Below are 20,688 nucleotides of genomic sequence, written 5' to 3' on the forward strand. Positions count from 1 at the left end.
CCTTACTGGGAAGATAAGCAGTTCAGTATAGGTTGTACATGTGTGACTAATGCAAAACAATAACATAGTAGATATATTGTAAAAAAAATGACTATATTTTCCCTCCCTCCCATCCCACCTCCCACTTGTTCTATTCTCTACTTTGATCCCATTCCTTTTCAAAAGTGGGTGCTCCCAACTTCCCTCCCCCCCAGCCTGCCCTCCCTTCCTTCATCCCCCCCTCATCCCCTTCCCACCCTACTCTCCTGGAGGGTGACATACTCTATTTAGTGTGTATTTCATTCCCTCCTCAAGCCAAATTCAATGGGAATAAGGTTGACCCATTCCCTTTTGCCTTCCTATTCTTCCCCTCCATTGTAACCATTTTCCCTTGCCTCTTCTATATGAGATAGTTTACCCCATTCTGTCTCTCCCCATCTCCTCTCATTATATTCCTCTCTCACCTCTTAATTTCACCTTTTAAGTATCATCCCTTCCTGTTAAATTGGTCCTGTGCCCTCTATCTATGTATACCTGTAAACATATATACACACATTCACATATGTATTCATTCATATGCCCATATACCCTCATATATAGACATATATATGTGTGTGTGTGTGTGTGTGTATATATATATACATATATATATATACATATATATATATATATATTTCTATTCCCTTCAACTACTGAGAAAAGTTTCATAAGTTACAATTATTGTTTTTCCATGTAGGAATGTTAATAGTTCACCTTTGATAAGTTCCTTATGATTTCTTTTCCCTGTTTACCTTCTCATGCTTTTCTTGCTTCTTGTATCTGAATGTCAAATTTTCTATTCAACTCTGGTTTTTTCAGCAAGAATGCTTGAAAGTCCTCTATTCCACTGAATGACCATGTTTTCTCCTGAAACATGATACTCAGTTTTGCTGGGTAGGTGACTCTTGATTTTAATCCCCAGCTCCTTTGACCTCCAGAATACCATATTCCAAGCCCTTCGATCCCTCAGTGTAGAAGCTTCCAGATCCTGGGTTATCCTGATTGTGTTTCCACAATATTCAAATTGTTTCTTCCTAGCTGCTTGTAATATTCTCTCCTTAATCTTGGAATTCTGGAACCTGGCTATAATATTCCTAGGAGTTTTGTTTTGGGGATCTTTTTCAGGAGGTAATCGGTGGATTCTTTCAACCTCTATTTTGCCCTCTGGTTCTAAAACATCAGGGCAGTTTTCTTTGAGAACTTCCCGGAGGATGATTTCTAGGTTCTTACTTTGATCATGGCTTTCAGGTAGTCCAATAATTTTTAAATTATCTCTCCTGGATCTATTTTCCAGGTCAGTGGTTTTTCCCATGAGATATTTCACATTGCCTTCTATTCTTTCATTTGTTTAATAGCATCTTGATTTCTCATAAAGTCATTAGTTCCATTTGCTCCAATCTAATTCTGAAGCAATGATTCTCCTCAGTGAGCTTTTGAGATTCTTTTTCCGTCTGGAAAATTTGGCTTTTTAAGGAGTTCTTCTCCTCATTGCCTTTTTGAGCCTCTTTTGCCATTTGAGTTAGTCTATTTTTTAAGGTAGTATTTTCCTCAGTCAGGCTGTTGACTCATTTCATAATTTTCTTGCATCATTCTTATTTCTCTTCCCAATTTTTCCTCCATTTCTCTTATCTGCTTCTTAAGGTCCTCTATGGCCTGTAACCAGCTCGTATTTTCCTTTGAAGCTTTTGGTGCAGGAGTTCTGACTTCACTGTCTTCCTCCTGTTCCATGCTTTGCTCCTTTTTGTCCCCAAAATAGGAGTCTAATGTTGGAATCTTCTGTTTGCTTTGTTTCCTTTGCCTGGTCATGTCGCCTCTCAGTCACTTGACCCCTGGGCTTTTTGCCACAGTAGGACTCTGCCACCAGACAAGGGAGCTTTTGTCCCAAATGCTGGGGTTTTCTCAGCTGCTGGAGGTATTAGATGGGTGCCCTCTCCAAGGTTTCCACACGCTCTGGCAGACTGGACACACACCCCAGAACCTCCACCCTAGACTGCAATCCAGATCCAAGAAGGTTAAAGCAAGAGCGATTACCCCTCAGACTGGTTCTTGGTCCCCCTACACTCTGCAGGCCAGGAGTTGAAGCTACGGCTGGCTGTGCCAGGCATCTCAGTGGCTTTTCGCCCCAGGGGCAAAAGCCACACACTCCCACTTACTGGTTCCAAAGTCCAGACTGCACTGACCTCTCACTTTGTCCTTCGCATCTGTGTGTTGACAAATCTGGAAATGGCCACAGCTGCTGCTGATCTGGGGTCCCTCCCACTGGGGGCTGGTCAAGCCTGCCCTGGGGCTAAAGCCTTGGCATGGGGCTGGGCTCAGTTCCCAGAGCACTGCACTGGCTGATTCCTGCCAGCCTTCTGAGCTGTCTTCAGCAAGAGGTTAGCTTCTCTATGTCATTTTGTGGGTTCTGCAGCTCCAAAGTTTGTTTAGAGTCTCCTTTTACATGGATTGGGGAAGGTGGAAGTGGAGCCCAGTGCAGGTCCTGCTTCTACTCCTCCATCTTGACTCCACCTCCCTCATTGACTTTCTAAGAGTCTATGCTTCTATGAAATATTTAATATCTCATAATATTGAGACTTGACCAAGTTTTTCCCATAATTCCCCCACCAACAAATATTAAACTAAGAGAACAAACATGTTTCCTGGCAGTGAAGCTAACATGGTTTGAAGCATCTTATGGTTATAAGTGGAACTTGGTTGAAAATCTCTGAGTAAAAATGTCTGGTCAGATTGCTGCATAAGTCTTTTTTTTTTCTCCTAAACACTGCCTAATTCTTAATACATTTCATCCATCTTGTCAGTTCCGGTCATTTTTTTTTTTTACTTTTTGGTCAACCCATGCTACCTAAAATCTACTTCCTCATACCAACAAAATATTGAGAAAAGGAATTTAATGGATTTATGGTATTTAGGAGTAAAGGAAAAAATGCATTCATGTTGACAACTTTCTCTACCAAGTTTAGCCCAATGGGATTAAAAATTGCTGAGATATTAACCTTGAAAAGAGGGAGTCATAATGGAAAGGCTGACAGAACTTTAATTATAGCCAGTAGCACCATTCTAATGCTTTGAGCATACTTAAATGTGCTGTGTTTTCATAAGAATAGTGGGGGGAGAGGGGAACAGAAAAGATAGAGGTCATGAATTAGATTTGTTGGAGTCACCAATGGAGGAGTTTTGCCTCTGGGTCATTTTAAGGCTGATGCCAGAACCAGAGAGAAAAAGTTATAGTGATATTAAGAAATCTCAAGAAAACTTGGAAACCATACTGATTTCTTAAAATGAAGGTCAGAGTGCCATTTTCTGCTTATACACTTTCTGCGTATATGGAGAATCCAAGTTTGGAGGCAAATTGGTTATATATTTTGTTAAAATAAAAGAGATGAATTTTTTTTTAATTTTACTTAATTCTCAAGAAACACAGTCTTCTACAGCACATCTTTCATCCCACTGGAGATATGGGAGATTCTAGGTATGAAAGGTAGCATACCTTTCTAGAATTGGTTGTTTGGTCAATCAAACTTGGTCAATTGCTTTTCTTTGTTAACAACAACATATGTGATACATTGGAAAAGCATATTGGCAAATGACTATGATATGTTTTTAGAAAAAAAAACATCAATTTTTTAAGTGAAGACATAGAAAGACAAAGAATTTGCCCTAATAACACATGAATCAAGACAGCTAAAGAGATAGTCAGACTTCCTTGAACTTTAGGTGAATAAGCAGGAGGTCGTTTGATGCTCTAACAACCCTGACTGCTTTGGATTTTTGAAAAGAAGCTGGGGGGGGCGGGTCTTTTCTCACATATGTTTGTGTTATTTTACTTTTTAGAGACTAGGACTAAACACTTACAAGCACCAAGGCCACCATGAACCTAGCAGGATTTTTGTATAGCTGTGGGAGTTTTGAGCCCTTGCATAAGATTGTTGATTTGTGAAGAGTCTAGAAACTGTGAGTCATGGACATTGCTAAGGACTTCTCTGTACAAAATACTGGAGTAGGCATTCAAGAAAAGAACAGCTGCTTCACTAGTTGGTATGTTCAACCCTGTAGAGCCTTTCCTGGTCCCAAAGAGCTATCTAGAATTGAGAATGAAAAAATAAACATATCCAAAGTCACCCTGGTTTGATTGATGAAGACAATAAATATTTAACTGGTGAGATAATACAGGGATCAAGAAAGTTCTCTGATTGCCTTGTCTGAATAACAGGATGGTAAACTTTTCTTTGGGTCTTTGATTGTATCTTCACATAGAGGTCAAAGCCATGGCCCTTGGAACCTCCTGGGTGAAGAATTTCATTGCTAGTCAGCTAACTGTTGACAACCACTATTGTGGGAATGGTTGTTTGAAGGAGTCACTCTTTGTAGTTGGAACCCTCTCTGCTTGAATTTTTTCTAGGGGAAATTAAAAACTGGGTGAATTATAAATGTAGTTTTATTGCTATATAAAATAAAACTATAAAATATGGTTTTATTGCTGGAGAAGGTGAAAGTACTAGAGAGAATCTCTACTCTCTGACTTATGAGGGAATTCTATCAGTTTAGAAATCTTGTCCAAAAAAAAAAAAAAAAGGAAACAAGTTTAGTCTGTCATAACCTGTTCTTGAAGTTTTGTTTGCTTTACCATAATCACCACTTCCCTTTCTAGATTTTTATGCATTATCTATTTAGTGATCTGCTCTCAAATTTCCCCAAGAATTGAAAATCATTTCCCTATAGTTTGTAAACTTTGTTTGCTGTTAGCTAATAGCATACCAAATCTGCTGTGCCTAAAGATCACTAATACCTAAATCTCCCCGTGTCCAAAGTCCATAAATTTCTTAAACTCCGATGTTGTCCAGATTTCCCACTCTACCAGTCATATTGGTGTTTCTGACAATTAGCTTCCTAGTGAATTTTCTTTTCTATGTGTGTTTTTGTGTTTGTGTGTGTGCGTGTGTGTGCTCGGGTGCCCACTTTTTAAATTTCTCTCAAGCTGGCAACATGCATTGCATGGGAGTTACAGTGCGGAACTGGTTCCCCTAGCGAACTTCCTAACAATGTTGTCCTCAATTATAAAAACGCCAGCCACAAAGGTTGTATGGGACACCTACATAACCTGAGCCCCAGAGTGGCAGTCATTCCTTGCTGATGTGCATCAACAGCACTGCTAAATCAGGTATTTGGACAGCTGTGCTGATGCTTTACCTCTTCTAGTTCCTCCCCACCCCCTTTAATTTGATTAATGAGGGTATTGCTCTTCCTCAGAAGACAAAAATATTTGTTGATATGTTCTGGAACTTTTCCTCGAACTTGCTGATTTCATTTTCTCCATGGATTTAATTATAATCTCTATGCAGATGAGTCCCAGATATACATCCTCCCAGTGCCTCAGGCTCTCAACCTGGGCATCACCCTCTACTTGTCACCATCTTTCACACCCCTCTTATCCAGTCTGTTGCCAAGGCCTGTTGAGATTTCACCTTTGCAACATTTCTCAAATACATTTTCTTTCCTCCTCCAATACTACCACCACTCTGGTGCAGGCTTTCATTATCTCATGCCTAGACTATTTCAACAGCCTGCTATCTGGCTGCCTCAAGTCTCTCCCCACTCCAATCCATCCCCATTCAGCCACCAAAGTGATTATCCTAAAGTGCTGGTCCAAGTATGTCTCACACACACACACACACACACACACACCAACTGAATAAACTCTAATGGCTTCCTATCACCATCAAGATCAAATACAAAATGCTCTATTTGATATTCAAAGTCCTTCATAACCTAGCCCCCTCCGACCTTCACATTTTTCTAACACCTTTCTCCCCACAACTTCAATCCAGTGACACTAGCATCCTTTCTGTTCTGTAGAACAAGGCGCTCCATGTCTAGATTCCAGGAATTTTCTCTGACTGTCCCCCCTGCCAGGAATGTTTTTCCTCTTCTATTCTTACTGACTGGTAGCGCTACCCCATCTTCTTCAGGAAACCTTTCCAACCCCTCGATTCTAATGCCTTTCCTCTTTTAATTATTTCCTATTTATCCTATACATAACTTGCTTGTACCTATTTATTTGCTTGTTGTCTCCATCATCAGATTGAAAGGCAGGGACTATCTTTTGCCTCCTTTGTATTCCCAGTGCTTAGCACAGTTCCTGGTACATAGAAGGCACATAATAAATGATTATTGACTGACTGACTAATATATATCTATCCCTGATAAGCTCCACCAAGCTGTATCACCACCAGACTCTTGAACCTCTCATACTAGATATCCTGTGACATATCAAAGTCAATATGACCAAAAAAACTCATTATCTTCCCACAAACAACTGCCTCCTAGTTATCCACGTCTAATCTCAGTGGCGCTCCTCTCTCCACCTATCTAATCTGTTTTGCATTCATAATGTCTCATCTAGAGACATCCCCTACTCACCACCCCAACAACCATCACCCTAGCTCAAGACCTCATTATCTCTTGAAGGGACTATTGCAATAGCCTTCTAATTGATCATTTCACCTCAACTCTCTCCCCATTCCAGTCCATTCTCCACATGGCTGCCAAAATTATTTCCCTAAAGGGTGGGTCTAACCATTCCAGCATCCCACTTAATAAACTCCATTGACTCTCTATTAACTCCAGAATCAAATACAAAGTTCTCTGTTTGATATTTAAAGCTCTTTGGCCACTGGCCTCTTCCTACCATCCAGTCTTACACTCTTCTCTTTTCCACAAACCCTAAAATCAGCAACATTGACTTTCTTGTTGTTCCTCAAATATGACACACCACCTTCTATAGCTGTCCCTTTCCACTGGGTGCCCGTCGTGTCTAGCATGTTCCTCTCACCTCCCCCTTCTGGCTTCCCTGTCCTCTGTCAAGACTCAGTTCACAGTCTACCTTCTGTGAGAGGCTGTTTACCAGGCCTGAGTTTCCATCACTTCATTCCAGGGAATAGAAGCTTTAATAAAAAGAATTGGCTTTATATGTACTAGAAACCTTTTTATTTTAATGTGTCCTAGAATCCACCATCTGCAGACATTGATACAAGAAAGTCACTAAGAATCATATGTAGGCTGTGCAGAGTGATTTATTGAACTGGTCGGTTCGGTTAAATAAATAAATAAATGTCTGATCTGATTTATGGTTCTAATTTTGCTTGGCCCTAGCACTTATTTGCTTCTCATTGTACAATGGAATTACCACAAACGATAAACTTTGACATTAGCAAGTAGAATTATATTGGATACTTAATTATATCATCTTCAAATATATAATGACCTGAAAATATTGCCATTCACATTTTAGTAGATATTTAAGTATGGCATGGTTTAAAAATAAGATTATGATAGTTAATATCATTCATGCTCTCTACAATAGAATACAAGTCCAAACAGAATTTTTAGGGGATAGAAGAGGGAAGCTAATTTAAAATTTTTACTTCCTTGAAACCTTAAAATAATTGTCAAAATGCTTTCATTAGAACAAACTTTCTTCTTCCTTATATAAGGCATAAAGATTTCTAAGTTGACTGTAGGATTTTTCTTATGTAATATTTGCATTTTTTGTTGTTGATGTTGGGATTTTGAAAAACAAAAAACTATGCATAAATCTCAAACTGAAAAAAGACTGGGATATCTCCCTCTAACTTTAACCAGGATATTCTGTGAAATCCAGACACGACGCAACAGAAGACAAACCCCTAGAGCTAAGTATCCTAGAATAGATCTATATTTGGTCAATTAACTCACGTATATCTTCTCATTTCCCTTTCTTTACTCTTCTCCTTTGTTATCTACTGAAACCTATAGTCCAAAGGCCCAGCAAAAAAGACATAGAACCTTAAATTGTTCTAGTTAAAAGGGACTTTAAACATCATATAATCCAATTTTCTCATTTTACAGAGCTGGAAATTCAGTTATGTGTTTTCACTCCCTAAGCTCTTAACTAAGAAAACTGGGTATGAGGGCTGTCTCTCTTGCAGGCTCTGTCCATCATGGCATCTCTCCTGTGCCTCCTCACCTAAAAACTCATTTCTTTTCAGCTTTTAGTGGGAAATCACCCTGTCCTCATTCCCCCCCCCCCCCCCACCAACTTATTTATCTCAATTCTTGTCTCTCTCTACTATTATTTATTACTTATCTCTGAAACTCTTTATTGAGTATAAACTGTTTAGGGAGATTGTTGGCATGAAAGATGATCCACCAAATGAAGTTGTATAGTATTATACATAAATACTTAATTCCTCTATTTATTTCTTATCATTATTACTTATGTCCCACTAGATGCACACCAGACATCTTTGAAATAGGTAAAGTTGACCCAAACAAAACAAGCTTCTTCTCAGAGAAACTTGAAAAAGATAAATTAAGTCTACTGTGTGAATTGGCACATACCCGCTGCTTACATGTACAAAGAATAAAAGAAATCTGAAAATATAATAAATGAAAATGAAATATGCTCTCGTATAGCTTTTCTATTATTATTATTGGGTTTGGGAGAGGAGAGTAAACTTATGGTTTACATCTCATGATGTCTCTTGATGCAGTAGAAAAAGTGTTAAACTTTAAAACAAATGACAGGATCATATCCAAACCCCAAAATTTCAGGAGTGAATGACCATGGACAAGTCAATTCACCCTTTGGACCTTTCTCATCTATAAAATGAGGTCAGTCTAGAAAGATTTCAGAGTCTTTTCTAGTTCTAACATAGGATTCTTTCTGCAGTTTTACAGCATAATTTCTTTCTTAATATATTGACTTCAAAACAATGAATAGATGGCAAAGTGGGGACAAAGACAGATTTCTTATCAGAGAACCTGGGTTAAAAAATGGGTTCTGCCACTTACTGCCTGTGTGACTTTTAACAAGTCTCTTAACTTCCATGAGATGCCATTTCTAAGTCAATTAAATGAGGAATTTGAGGATAAGGTCCTATCCAGCTTTAAGTCTTCTAAGAATCCTCTGAGTAGAATTTGAAGCTGCTAGCAGCTAGAATCCAGGATTTCAATAAAAAAAAAAATTTGCAAGGGGTCCCCATTCAGACATCTATTTACAGAAACACATTAAACCTGTAAGCAGAGGGTAAGAGGCACTAAAGTCTTTTCTAACACTTCCAAACACTGCAAGCATTGTTTAGGAAGTAATGGAAAGGAAAGAGCCAGAGGTGAGGGAGGAAGGGGAGAAACAAAACAAAAACAAGTCTGAATCAATTGGCAGAAAGAGTAGGTAAGTAATGGTATCTAGGGAAGCAATGGCCTCAATATACCTGGATGGGACTAGGGATGGGCAGGGCTTTACATCTGCAATTATCACTAGATGATCTCTAAAAATTACTTCCCATTCTAAACCTGTGTTCCCAATCAATTATTCAATCAATAAGAATTTAAGAGCCTACTGTGTATCCAACCCTGTGCTAAGCACTGGGGATAGAAACACAAAAAAATGAAATAATCTCTACTTGCAATGAATTTACATTCCAAATCTGAACATTGTTTTGTAGGATTTTGGGTGTCACTAAATTTGTTCCCTCCTTTCCAGAAAACTTCCTGCTTCTCTTTCAGATGTCCTTAAATTAAATCCAGTCACAACATGGCCACTTTCTCTCATTCCCTTCAAGAAGAAGGAATTCTACTTCCCTGCACCCCTGAGAAAGCTGATGAAAAAGCCAGAAAAGGAACTTCAGAATAATTTTTGCCCTTGTCCCCTGTAGCTATGCAAATTATCTTTTTTTAAAATAACACTTCTCAATCTAATTGATGCTTACAATAAAATCCTGTCTATAAGAATCTATCTTCTCTTAAAAAGTCATCCCACATCATCCTTTCTTGAAAGGACCCTTTCAGTCCAAACCCCAAAGGCTGTGGATATGTTACCTATCAAAGGGAATAAATTAGCTATCGAACCCTGCACTGGCAGTCAATGGAGAACATTAAATCCACACACACAAAAATACACTGCCTGGGAAATCTGATAGAGTTCATAATAAAATAAATTAAATTGTCACCTTGAACTGAAAAAATAATTTTTCTTTAGCCAAACATCACAGACCAGGTGCATCCATTTTGGACAACCAAAGATGAAGAGTATAAAATAGAAACGATAACTTTCCTTTAGAAACTAAAAACTTTAGGGGAAATTAGGGACATAATAAATCATGCATCAGTGCAACCTACCAAAAAAAAGCCATAAATATTTTCCATAGTTTCTATTCAGTTTCTTTCCATTGATTTTAGTCCTATAACAAAAGCAAAATTACAAAACATTCATTGAAACCCTTTCCCAAAATAACTAAATTAATATCAGTGCAAGAAATATTCAAGAGAAGATACTGGGTAAAACCAAGAGATATTTTTAAAAAAATTTTTTTTTTGCTTTTTGGAGAGCATTTGGGGTTAAGTGACCTTACCCAAGGTCACATGGCTAGTTTTTGTGTTAAGTGTCTGAGGCCAGATTTGAATTCAGGTCCTCCTGACTTCAGGGCCGGTGCTCTATTCACTCTGCCATCTAGCCACCCCCCAAGAGATATTTTAAGTTAAAGAATCACCTTCATTATAGAATAAACAGGAATCAGTCTTTGGAGAGAGTATTAAAGTTATAGCCAATTCGGTTTATAATAGTGCTTCCAGATTTCAAGTACATAGGTACACTACAGAAGAGAATAGGCTTTACTAGGCCACAGAGTTTGTAATCACCAGAATTCCTTACCTGGTAACTAATCCTTTTCTCTGTGCCCTTTGAATTCCAGGACCTCCTGGGAATCACCAAATGGTTCTGCCTTTTGACTATTGAAAGCTAAATGGTAGACCCCAAAGAATTTAGATATTTTTGTCCTTCCACAGCACAGTATGGATTAGGAAGTTTTTCTAAAATTACTTTCTTTCCATAAATCATTCCCTTTAGTGTCTCAAAAATGAAGCATTCAAATGTTTTTACCAAAAGTAAACTGCTTCAATATTTTTCATCACCATCCAGGATAGACTTATAAATGACTGTCATAATATCCCAGTGAGAGAAATGATTATTAACAGCCAATGATTTGGAGAGAGACAGAGTTCCCCCTTTTTCCAAAGTCCTCATTTTATTTTTTTTTTTAAGCAATCAGGGTTAAGTAACTTGCTCAAGGTTACACGACCAGTTATTTTTGTGTGGGTGCCGAGTATCTGAGGCCAGAACCGATCCCAGGTCTCCTGACTCTGGGGCCAGCACTCTTACTTACTGTGCCACCTGGCCACCCCTAAAGTCCTCATTTTAAAAGTTCAGTCTCTGAAGGTTGAACTAACTTTCTCCTCAATCTTGGTCAGAGGCACCTCAAACCTATAAAGTATTTAATCTAAGGTGAATTCCTGCCCATTGTTCTACTCAGGTTTGGGTGGAGATAAATTCTTCATTAGATTGCAGGCCAGTGGGTAGGTAGGTGGATCAGTGAATGCAGCACTGGCGCTGGAGTCAGGAAGACCTGAGTTCAAATCCAGCTTCAGACACTTAACATGAGAACTAGCCATGTGACCTTGGACAAGTCACAACCCCAATTGCCCTCCAAAAAGCAAAAAAAAAAAACCTTAAAAAATAAAAAATAAAAAAAATTTTAAAATAGATTAAAAGCCAGGGTAATTTGGAAGTAAATGACTTAATCAAAGAGCATTAGAACAGGTCCAGCCCTTCATTACAACATTCATCCTCTCTCATTACTTATTAACCAATCAGAGTTGATTGCCACCCACTGGAACACTCACTTTTCTAAGGGCATATAAGCCAGGAGCTGACCATCATGACTGTCTTTGGCATTCTAGAGTGCCCCTGACTTCTTTTATTAAAAATGTTAGCATTGTTAATAAAATTACTAATTACCCAGAAATTATATCTCTCGACCTTTTTAAATGTCTCACCACAAAATGAAGAGTCCCTACTCAGACCGCTATTTCCAGGAACACATTCAACCTATAAGTGGAGAGTAAGGTAGTGGGCTCTTTTCTTACACTCCCAATCACTGCAGTGGTTGATACCTTAAACTTCACTATTATCTCAGAATTGCCCTACAAGTTATGGAACTCTGAAATTCCACTATGTGACCACAATCTTCTATCTTTCTATCTCTTAACATTTACCTTGTTCTTTACGGTATTCAGAACAGTTGAGGAATAATGCTATTTGTCAAAAATTTAAATACCTGTATGGTAATCCATGAATCAAAAAAATGGAAATAGAGAGGAAAGCATTTGGGAAAGAAAATAAAAGCTATGAATATGACTTTGCTACTACACATCACAAATTTGAACAGAAGCAAGATATAGATGGGACTCCAAGCCTCTGTACATCTTCTAGAAGTCTCATTTTGCTGTCTTCTTAATTTGTTTTACTGAGCAATTTTATTTCTCTCAGGGTAGAGAGATAATAAGAGTTTGTGCTATCGTGTACTTGATTCTAACCAATGAAGAACAATTGAAATGGAAATGATGAGGACCTTGGGAGAAAGTGAAAATTTTATCTTAAAGCTCATAATAATGATGAGGTGAAGACTCTGGGAACCCCCTTGAACTCTGAATTGTCCCATTTGATGAGGCATTTGCATGAGGCCATAAACCTTACATGGTGGCTGGGCCCAGACCTCTGTTACTAGCCTAGCCCTCTTGTCAATCTACTTCTTACCCTTGAGCCTATCAAAATATCAATCCACCCTTGAACTGGCCTAGCCCACCACCGTCTGTAGTCTCCAGCAACTTCCCACCCTTAATTACTCATTGACCTCATTAACTCCTCCTGAAGACCCTCCCCAAACTCTTCCTCTAGACCACCCCTGGATTCCTCCCACAACCTTCTGTATATAAGACCCCATCTCACACCATGTGGTGTGAGAGAGTCATAGCATTTTCTAGCACAGACTTACTCTGTGTGCAATACAAGCAAACTTTTAAGAAACTTTGGTTTTCTTTGGCTGAGACAAAACTTGAGTCGAATTCATTAGGCAGGACCCAGCATGTTGGTATTTTGGGATCTTGTGTACCCCTAAACCTAACCTCTTCAATAAGATTACAAATCTCTAACTGAATGAGACCTCAGAAGTCATCTAGTCCAACTCCCTTAATTTACAAAATTAGGAAACTGAGGCTTGGGGAAGCTGTCACTCACCCAAGTTCACATAGTAATTGTTGAGGTCAGGGAATCCCCTTGAACTCTCCTTGAATCTTCCCATTTGATGAGGCATTTACCTGAGGCCATAAGCCTTTCACTGTAGCAAATCTGTTACTAGCCTATCCCTCCATTGTCCAGCTATCCTCCCACCCTTCAGACCGGGGTTCAATGTGGTCAGGGAACCACAAAATGTTGAGGTTTAAGGTTTAGGGGTGCACGAGATCCCAAGAGACCAGCACACCAGGTCCTGCCAAATGAATTTGACTGAAGTCTTCTCTCAGCCAAAGAAAAGCAAAGTTTTTTAGAGATTCAGCATAATCGGTAGACTCTTAAGGAGTCTTGGTATCTGTGACGCTTGTATTGGACAAGAGAGCCAGAATAATCTGGCACAGAGCGAATCTACCCTAGCTGATTCCTTACCATGAAGGTAAGAAAGATTGTGGGAGGAATCTTGGGGTGGTCTAGAGGAGGAGTTTGAGGAGGATCTTCTGGAGGAGTCAAATGAGGTCAGACTCCAGTAATGGGATTAAAGGTAGGAAATAGCTGGAGGCTATCTGGAGATGCCAGACAATGGAGGGCTAGGCTACTTTAAGGGCAACAGATTTGGGCATAGATATTTTGGAAGGATCAAGGGCAGAAGGTAGCTGGACAATGGAGGGCTAGGCTAGCAACAGAGACTTGGAAGAGCTATAATGAAATGCTTATGGCCTCAGACAACTGCCCCATAAAATGGGAAGATTCAAGTATCGTTCCCAGAACCTGTACCTCATCAGTAATCATTGGAGATGGAATTTGAACCCAATACCTAGAAACCAACTAATTTCAATTGCTTCATTTTATAGATGAGGAAACTGAGGCCTTGGGATGATAAGTAGCTTACCTAAGGTTCTATGGGTAGTTAACATTAGAGGCAAGATTCAAGCCCAGCTCCTCTGACCTGAGCGTCAATATTTCCACTGTTTCCCTAAAATCGAAAGAAGAGAATGCTAATCACAGCTTCATGTGTATCTTAGGATTCAGGTAAGTGGATTTCAAAGAGTTTAGAAATAAGATAAGATGATCCTATGGCCAGAAACTCTAAAAAGGAAGATAGCTCAAGAGAGAAAAAAGAAAGCCACAAAAGACAAAATTCTGACACTACAACCACAGTGCATTCCAACAAGAAAGAAAAGTGGAAATCCAAAGAAATCGATGTGAACTCTCAGACCAACTCAGAGCTTAAAAAGGACATCTACAAAAGATGGAGGGAGGAGTACATAACAACAAATGAATACAAAATAGGGATGTGAATTTATATGACAGGAAGGCTTCAAGTCCAAGAAGAAATGAGGGAGGCTGAAAAAGATGCTCAAGACAACAAAAACCAGTCTTTCTATTCTAACTAAATTTCCTCTCTTATTGTGGACTGAAACATTTCAGCAGAAAGGACATTTTCAGAAAAAGAGCATTAGAAATAAAACTATGAGTTTTTTATACACATAGGTTATTTTTACAGAAGTATATATTAAATATACCAAGTCAGTCTGCTTATCTGTGTTGTCTTCCGAACTTCCTTCTGCTCTCTTCTATTGAAAAAAAAATTTTTTAAAGACTGTGTTCAGAACAAGAAGATGAACAATAAAGGGATATGCCCCACTGCTCAAGACAGGGAATGTAATGTTCACCACTGACAGAGAGAACAAAGCAGTACTCAGCTTCCATTTTGCTTTCATCTTATCTATCAAGGAGAAAATTTTCAAACTGGAAAGTATTGAACAAATACAGAGTGTCCCAAAAGTCTGAGTGCTCTTTTAAGCTTTAATGGCTTTGGGGACACCCTGTATAGTTAAGAGGGAATTGAAGCTAGTGGGTAAGTCGCCTGTAGGCTACCGCACTTCCCAGGTGCCCCAACCAGGACTGAGAAGTCCAGATTTTTTCATTCAGGAACCAAAGTATAAGCTCACAAAATAGCCTCAAGGGCAATACCTTTTTGGACCTTGTTATTCTTGATCATTCTTCATTTTTGAAGAGGACCAATGACATCATCAGTCAATGTCTTAACTTGCCCATGAATTGAATTTAAGTGAGGCAGAGTTGGGCGAAACTGTCAGCCTCATTCTCTGTTCCTGAGGCATCAAAGTCCAGTGGCAAGACAAAAATCAGGGAAACTGAACCAAAGGCAAAAGGGTACCTGGAAAAGTAGCATCACCGTGAGAAGAGAAAGCCTTTTTTAGCTTCCCTAAAACAGAAACCCAGCTTCCCGAATCCAGAAATCCACCTTTCTCAATAAGAATAAAAAGATACATAAGGAAGAAGCTCCCTAGAGGCAAACACCAAAACTCCGAGATCTCAAATTCTATTTGGGTCTCTGGATCAGACAAACTCCCTAAATCCTCCAGTAAAGGACCCTGGGTTCCCAATTGTAGTCATATGTAGAGGCAAGCACCCCAGCATCCCCAGGGTAGCTGCCACCACAGGTTCTTAATCTGCTTTGTTAAAGGAAAGCAACTCAAAATGGGTTAACAAGCTTACTTTAATCAGTCAAATATGTATCATTTACCTAGTTCAGGGGAAAGAGATCAGCACCCCGAAATTCAGAGTATACAGACAGAATTATCAAGACAGAAACAGATCAAGTAGAGAGTTTCCAAATTGTCCAACTATTACATCCATACCAAATCAACATCTGGGTTTTTCAAAGCCAAGGGGGGTTTCTCAACAACGGCTTCCCAGAATCCAGATCAAATCACAGAACACTTCTCAAAGTGAGCCCCAAAACAAAGCTACACATCAGGGCTTATATAGCCTTCTCCTGGCTCAGAGAATGTAACAACCTTATTGACTCACTGGCCAATCAAGAAGTATCTACTGAAACACAAGCCTCCCACCCCAGGCTCCAGGTGCACTCTAGCCTAGGGGCAGGGAAGATCTTTAAATTTACATTCCCATTACATCATACAGTGTCACCATATTATGTTCAAACATATACTATATGTTTGAACTCTATACTGCTTCCTCACTAACCCTCAGTCCTAGATTCATTATTCCTACTTCTCTGTATTCTCATTCATACCCAGATCAGCCATTATTTAGCCTATTCCACAGTGCCCTTCAGGATCCCTTCCCTTAGTGTCTATAAATTCCTCTATGTCCTCAAATTTTTCAACCAACCTTTTTTCCACTTCCTTGCTATAATGGAAAGCCATCTCTACTAACAACCTTTCCTATTTGAGACTGCTCCTTTTCCTGCCTAACTCACAAAATAAGGAAGTATGCTCCTTGCTCTATGTTGTTATTTCCCAACAATTCTTCTATTGCTGAACTATAAAACCTTTCCTTTTTCAATTTCCATACAATTATCTTATACTACCCGCTTCCTATTCCTGTTACAGGTATTTGAAATATTCAGCAAATGAATATTGTAACCTTGTATTTGAAAAGTGTAAAGACTTAAATTTGGGGGATAAGAATTCATTATTTTTTTTAATTGTTGGGAAAATTTCGGAAAGCAGTCTGGTAGAAATTGGTATAGATCAATATCTTACACCATTTACAAAGATAAGGTCAAAATCAATACATGACCTAGACATAAAGAGATATTACAAGAAAATTTGAAGAACATTGAACATATTACCTATCAGACTTACAAACAGGTGAACAATTAATGAATAAACAAGAGATAGCAGTATGAAGTATGAAATGAAAATTCTCAGTATATTTAATTACTTTAAAACCTGGCTCATGGTTTTCTTTTCCATCCCATTCCATCTTCAGGGACTTCCACATTGCCAAACCCTCTGACAAATCATCCATACAAATTTTCATCTATCTCAATTCCAAGGATAGCCTTTTTTACTCTAGTTCAACTACATGCCAATGTGGTCATACCTTAAAACTCACTATATCTTAGAATTGCTCTCCAAATTCTGGAACTTTGAAATTCCTCTATGTGACCACAGTCATCTATCTCTTAACACTTAACTTAGTCTTTACCCTTATTGTAACTGGCAGTCCCTTGACTCATACCTTTTATCCAATGGTGGTATCCTGATGACCTAGATACTCCCTTCCTTGAAGGATATCCTGAAGCATTCTAAGGACTCCTAGGTCTTGCTATCAGCCCTTCTGATAGGAATGAATGAATGAAGCACTTATAAAGTGTTTACCATATGCAAAGTAGTATGCCCAAGCACTATGGATATGAGTTTAAAAAGAAAAATAGTTTCCACTCTCCAGGAATTCATGTTCTGATTGGGGAGGCAGCACATACGGAAGGTTCCACTTGCAGAGTCAGATGGAAAGGCCCCATGTTCCTTAGGGTGCAGCAGCAAAGTCAATAGTTATGTCTTTTCTTAACAAGGTCATTACTGTGACTCAGGTTCAAAGTTCTGGGCTATCTCCATCAGACTCTAAGGGAAAATGGTAGTCAGGTAGGGGTGGCTGGATTTGTTTTACACATCCTGCCGCTTGTCTCACCCTCAAGGTTATCTTTAGGGTCTCTAGGCCTTTCCAGTCACCTTGCAGCCAAACCCACTGTATACCCCCTCTGTCATTAAAGCATGCATTTCTTGAGAGTAGGAAGTGTCTCCTTTTTCTATCACTAGCATTCCTTCTATCTTTTTTTTTTTTTTTGCTTTTTGGAGGGGAGAAGGTAGGGCAATTGGGGTTAAGTGACTTGCCCAAGGTCACATAACTAGTTTTTGTGTTAAGTGTCTGAGGCCAGAATTGAATTCAGGTCCTCCTGACTCCAGGGCCAGCGTTCTATTCACTGTGCCACCTAGCCACCCCTAAACACTTTTTTTTTTGCAGGGGGGAAAGCAGGGCAATCCTTTCATCTTTATATACAGACATCATCACACATATGCACGTAGTAATCACTTAATATATGCTTTCTCATTTATTCATTCCAGATACCAAAGGTAGGCTCATCAGATTTCCAGATAAGGAACGATGGTGACAAACAGCTAATGTGCTGGACAAAAGAATCAAAACTCAAAGAAATCATATGTAAAATGATGAGTATGAAATAAAGATAAATGTTAATTTCTCCAAAAAAAAATCATGGGCACAATATAAAATGAAAAGAGGATTGTATGAAAATGACATGAAAAAAAGACCAAATCATCCCTCCGTCCTACAACCCTACATTCTTCACCAACTTTCCTCTGGACTTTTGTCATAATCTCATAACTGATCTGCCTCCAATCTCTTCTAATGCATTTTTCTCACAGTTGCCAAAATAGCCTTCTTAATGCAGAGGTCTGATCATGTTATTCCACTGCTTTAAAAGCCTTCAGTGATTCCCAATTGCTAGTACAATAAAACACAAATCCTTAGCCTAGTATTTAAGGCCCTCTACAGTCTGTTTCCAGAGTACCATTCAAACCTTATTTTGCACCACCTCCTTCCATGTAAGTAGGCAGAGCATGCCCACTCAAAGACTGGCAAAGTATGCTCAATGACAGTGGATTTCTAGCGGGCCCCCAACCATAGCCTCCATGATTTCACACAAGCCCATCCTCCATATCTGCAGTAAGCTCCTTCCTTGTCTTTGCCTGCTGAAATGCTTTCTTTCCTTTAAGATCCAGTTCAGATACCACATTGTCTGTACAGGATCACAACTCATGCCAGTCAAATGCACTTTATAACATATATCGGAAAACTTGTCTTTTTTTTCCTCTTGTTATCATACTTTTCAAAGGGTAAAGTAAAATTTTTCAAGAAATTATTATGATCCTCAAAATTAATAAAGAGATTCTTTCAAAGTTCTAACTCATCCATGAGAGTCAACCTAGTACTACTTTACATAGTTCTAATTCCCTACACAAAGGACTTTTGTTTTCTTTCAAAGAATCACTTGTACTAATCAGTTACGAAATAATTAATAGTTCTCCATGATATATTCCAATGTAGGAAAGACATATTTTGAGTCTATGTCTCTGTAATCTGATTTCCTAACTCATCATTCAGCTGCAACTACCCTTCCCAAAGTTACCAATGATCTCCTAACTGACAAACCTGAAGACCTGTTTTCTCAATCAGTTTTTTTTCCAGTTCATTGACAAGCCAAGATTTCCTGCATTAGAGAACAATGGTTCCCTCACACAGTCACCAAACACTTAACACTTTCAGGACCACTGTGGCCAAAATTATGTTTCAGTACAACAATTTAATGCTTCTTCCACCCTACCTTATGTTTGATTTCTCAAGAATGTTAATAAAACATGATAAAAAAAAAAACACAACAGAGTAAAGCAGAAGAGGCAGCATGTAAGTAATGGACTTCACATTCTTAATGTAAAACGTGTATATTTATTTACTCACAGAGAAACTGAATACCAACCAAATGAATTTGTAATATCCTCTAGTCTCATTTTATTGGAATTTGTGCTGTATGTGTAATGTGAAATCAAAGAAAATATATTGCTACATCAACTTATATTATTCATGCATATAAAGTTTCTGTGGATCTGCTCAAGCTGTTGAGGAGTGGCATTAGAAAGTCTATTACAATAACAAGGAAAGGGGATTTGAGACAAATCAAAACAATAAATGGACAAGAAGAAAATTGTAACATGTTTGGCTTCTATTTCTCTCCTGTGTCACATAAAACGTTCTCTCCTCCGCTAAGCGATTATGAACACTTCTACTTTGACACATGACATAATGTGGAGATTTGCTTAAAATCATTTATCTCCAGGAAGTTACACAAGTAAAATGGTGTGGTTGTACTTCTGAGGAAGAAAGTGCATTGGTATTTACCTTGCGGTTGATTCAAACTTTAAGCCCTTGACATTCAGAAATATGAGTTTTCTTCAACTATTACAACTTCTTCGTTAGCTTCCAGTTTCCATTCCCTCTTTGCTGCAATCCTATCCTTCACACAGCTGCCAAAACATTCTTATGAAGGTATGTGGCTAGTCATGTCACTGGACCCACTCAAAATACTTTCCTACAAGCTCCCTATTACCTCTGGATAAAAATATAATCACTTAACCTAGTATTTAAAGTCCTCCAAAGTTGACCTCCAGCCTACTTTCCAAGACTTCCTTCACTATTACCTCTAGTATCCTTCATCTCAGCCACACTGAAGGACTAACCTGTCCCAACACTAAACACAGTACCTGGCCCAGGGTAAAAGCTTAATAAATTCTTGTTGACTGATTGATTGATTGTCTTTACACTCCCTGTCTTCAACCTCCATGAACTTTCCCAGGTTATCATCCATGCCTGGACTGGACTTCCTCATCTCTGCCTTCAGAATCCTGACTTTCTTTTTCTTAAGAGAAAGAAGAGGGGGTGGCCAGGTGGCTCAGCGAGTAAGTGCACTGGCCCCAGAGTGGGCATGACCTGGAGAGCAAATCTGGGCTCAGATACTTAGCACCACACCCAGAAATAACTGGCCATGTAAACTTGAGCAAGTTGCTTAATGCCGATTGCTTTAAAAAAGAGAGAGAGAGAAAGAACATTTCCTATAAAATTTTTCATGAAAATAGGACTAAGAAATTTGAGATGCATTTTTTTAATTCACTAAGCACAGGTTTGACTACCATGCTAGTTTTAAAGGGGGAAAAAATGAA

At 38.8% G+C, this 20,688-nt stretch overlaps 1 long non-coding RNA gene across 1 annotated transcript in view; it reads right to left on the bottom strand.

Annotated features, from left to right (window-relative positions):
- Window positions 1-20,059, bottom strand: part of LOC138141798 (uncharacterized) — a 295,980-nt gene extending 275,921 nt beyond the window's left edge. Inside the window, exon 1 of the long non-coding RNA XR_011163269.1 lies at window positions 19,871-20,059. This is a non-coding gene — a long non-coding RNA (uncharacterized lncRNA). The remainder of the gene's footprint in view (window positions 1-19,870) is intronic.
- Between the last annotated feature and the right edge of the window lie 629 nt (window positions 20,060-20,688).

This window comes from Petaurus breviceps, unplaced genomic scaffold, assembly GCF_028583685.1.
Source record: "Petaurus breviceps papuanus isolate PSGF00001 unplaced genomic scaffold, PetGlider_PUasm1.0 90491, whole genome shotgun sequence".
NCBI lineage: Eukaryota > Metazoa > Chordata > Mammalia > Diprotodontia > Petauridae > Petaurus > Petaurus breviceps.